This window comes from Panulirus ornatus, chromosome 29 (assembly GCF_036320965.1).
Source record: "Panulirus ornatus isolate Po-2019 chromosome 29, ASM3632096v1, whole genome shotgun sequence".
NCBI classification, from domain to species: Eukaryota; Metazoa; Arthropoda; class Malacostraca; order Decapoda; family Palinuridae; genus Panulirus; species Panulirus ornatus.
In genome coordinates, this window is record NC_092252.1 from 11744612 (window position 1) to 11748609 (window position 3998).

Below are 3998 nucleotides of genomic sequence, written 5' to 3' on the forward strand. Positions count from 1 at the left end.
GCAAATACTGGATCGACTTCCCACTACCATACAAAATGACCTAAGCTGACCAAGCCTATCATAACTCATTTTAAGTGGATTCACATTCTGTCATGACATACAAGTGCCTTTTGAAAGCTTACCTAACACTACAATTCTTATGACATTCTTAACAAAAAAAAAATGCTTACACCAATTTCTGTTTGCCTTAGCATATGGAACCAAATACATTTTCTGTATTCGTAAAACAGGAATTCTTTTTAAATTATGATCCAATAACTTCTGCCACTCATTTATTTATCGATGTATTGCTCAATATCTAACCGAATCCTCAATTAAAAGCGAAACAGCAGCAGTTCGACTCAATAAACAAAATTTCATCAAACAGAAAAACAAATGCATAAACATCAATACAATAAAAACGAAAACTGAAGTATTATCAATAATAAATAATACAGAACAGTATGTCATGGGAATACTCTCCCGTTTTCTATCAAAGACATGTTCATGCCACGGAAAACGACAGTCACCCCTGGTTACATTCTCTTGGATAATACCGATGAACTACAGAAAACGTCAATACGTCCTATTTTCCTCGGTGACTATACTAACCCCATAACAGACCTTTAACAACCCTGTCTTGTTCCCAGTGTTGTAACGACGTCGAAGATATAAGGCGAGGATCAAAATGTACTTACTACAGGGTCATTCCCAGAATGGCGACGGCAAGCGAACCCCACACACTTACCTGTTGAGAAAACAAATGAAAATTAATATAACATCATTAAGAGGATTAATATAACATACCATCATTAAGAGGATGTAACAACTGGTCACTACAAGGGTGATGATAGGCGAGATGAAGTGTTAAGTAATGGTGTCTGCCGTTTTATAAGTAAAGGTACTTACTGTGGTAGTAGTTGTGGTAGTAGCTGTGGCAGGTCATATGATGGTGGTGGGTCTGTGAAGTGGTGGTAAATACAGTGGTGAAGTTACGGCAGCTGCGTCGTGGCTGGCTGGGTGTTGCCACGGTAACAGCTGCAACAGCGGTGGTAGAGGCTTTTGACAGTGGTTGTGGTACTGATAGTGGTAGGGACAGTGGTTGTGGTATTGACAGTGGGTGTGATAGTAGTGGCCATAGTGGTTGTGGTACTGACAGTGGGTGTGATAGTGGTGGTCATAGTGGTTGTGGTACTGACAGTGGGTGTGATAGAGGTGGTCATAGTGGTTGTGGTACTGACAGTGGGTGTGATAGTGGTGGTCATAGTGGTTGTGGTACTGACAGTGGGTGTGATAGTGGTGGTCATAGTGGTTGTGGTACTGACAGTGGGTGTGATAGAGGTGGTCATAGTGGTTGTGGTACTGACAGTGGGTGTGATAGTGGTGATCATAGTGGTTGTGGTACTGACAGTGGGTGTGATAGTGGTGATCATAGTGGTTGTGGTACTGACAGTGGGTGTGATAGTGGTGATCATAGTGGTTGTGGTACTGACAGTGGGTGTGATAGTGGTGGTCATAGTGGTTGTGGTACTGACAGTGGGTGTGATAGTGGTGGTCATAGTGGTTGTGGTACTGACAGTGGGTGTGATAGTGGTGGTCATAGTGGTTGCGATATTAACAGTGGTGGTGGTGGTAGTAAAGTGTGGTTTGGATATCGGGTCTCACCCACTACACAAGTCGTATTGGGTGCTGTAGACGATGGTAAAACACACCACTGCCATGTGATGACGATAACAGTGGTAGTGTATAACTGTACTGGAGGGTATTGCTTAAGAGTGTTAATAATGGTACTGGGAGATAGTGGCTAAAGAGGAACCCGATGACGGCACTGGAGGACGAGGCTTCAAAGTGGTACTGCATATAGGGTTACCGGAGGATGATGGCTATAAGATACTATATAACTGTACTGGGTCATGGTATAGTGATATATGTAGCACCTGATGGTACTGGAGACAGTGAGTAAGGCACATCACTGGACAATACCAGCGACGGTGGTAATGTGAACTGGTACTGGTGGACAAATGGTGTTGTGAGTGTGTGATGACCTCTGATCAGGGGATACAATCGCCTTTTTTCTTCAGCCAATCTTGTAACGAATGGCCAATCTTTCTCTATTTTTCGTAAGGCCCTACTGGTCTGGAACAATATATATATATATATATATATATATATATATATATAAATCCATAATACAATAAAATAAATTCCGTATGGATGATACCATTATACCACCTACCATGTTAAAAGCTCTGTCAGTAACATTATCTAGGGCAATAACTTTAATCAGAAGGTCAAACGCTCACGTTTCATACGAAAAAAAGAAAGAAAAAAAATGAAAATATATATACTAACATTTCTAGTCTAGGTGAACATCGAATATGAATAATCAAACTCACAAAAGTCCCCCGTGATATGGATGTTCATCAGAGTGTTTCCAAAAAAAAAAAGAGTGATCATTCCCAGGACGCACAGGGAGAAATCCACTTATACAAAGGTTTGGTCTAAATGTGTTTCTTTTACTGAGGAATATGAAAGTAATCAGCTCTTCGTACAGCACGGCAAGCACGTTCTACAGCACGTGTGTGTGTGTGTGTGTGTGTGTGTGTGTGTGTGTGTGTGTGTGTGTGTGTTATAAATGACCCTGTACCTGTATAGTGCACTGGCCTGTTAACAAATCGTGCTTCACAAGACATTAACAACATGTATCAAAGTCAGAATTCACTGTAAAGCCCGATCAATGCTATATACATAACGTGACAATATTTGTAAAATCAATATCTAATTCAGTCAGGTCAGGTTCAGCATTGGAACACTTCTCTTTCAGAAAATCTATTTCAGTCATTACTTGGTCCACACGGATGTAAGACATCACTGCTGCTCAGTATTAAAGAAGCACGACGGTACGACCCTTGAGCACGACGGTACGACCCTTGAGCACGACGGTACGACCCTTGAGCACGACGGTGCGACCCTTGATCACGATGGTGCGACCCTTGACCACGACGCTACGACCCTTGATCATGATGTTATGACCCCTGAGCAAGACGTGACGACCCGTGAGCAAAACGTTGCGACCTTTGAGCACGACGGTACGACCCTCGAGCGTCGTACGACGCTCTGACCTCATCCTTTAAGAGTTTGCGTTATCGTACCCAGGCGTAGTACCGTCGTTCACGGATCGTGCCATCAGGCTCGTGGGACTGACCCATCGTTCTCAAGGATCGCTCCGTCGTAATCAAGGATCGCTCCGTCGTAACCAAGGATAGCTCCGTCACGTTCAAGCATCGTACCGTCGGTCGTGCTCAATGGGAACCAAAGCAAGAAGTGTAGACAGTCCTTGTGGTAGACCACACCGTCTGTCCCCGGTCACCCCTGGCGCAACACAACAACAATATCCTACGTTAATTGGACCTTTAATCTAGTTCGCGCCTGACACAATGGTGGTGAGTGATGCCGTCAAGCGAAGGGCACGGCACGCTCCTCCGCCAAGCTTTGCTCTTGTAAGGCTTAAAACCCCATTGTCAACAGCTCGGGCAAGCAAGCAAGCAAGCAAGCAAGTCTCCTTCGGTGTTGCTCAACAGGCCCTTACCCCGCTCCGCTGCATGTACCCTCCTCTATTTCCCGATCAAACGCAATTGAGAATTACATTTCGTGCGTAAAATTCTCCGTACCCGTCGTAGGTTTTTTTCCTCCTCCTCCCCCAATGACACAAGTCTGAAGCGACGGCGGATTAAACACGTGCACATCTGGATGGAAGAACGCAAAAATAAACAAAAAAAACAAGAGAGAGAGAGGAAACCTGTTCTCTGAAAACAAACGAGAGAGAGAGAGAGAGAGAGAGAGAGAGAGAGAGAGAGAGAGAGAGAGAGAGAGAGAGAGAGAGAGAGAGAGAGAGAGAGAGAGAGACTGAAGGAGGGGGCGTGGGTGGGAACAGCGGGGAAAGGGGGTAGGAGAGAGGTCCAGATTGGTAGGGGGAGGTGATAGTGAGGAGCCAGCGGTTAAGAAAGGAATGGTTCAAC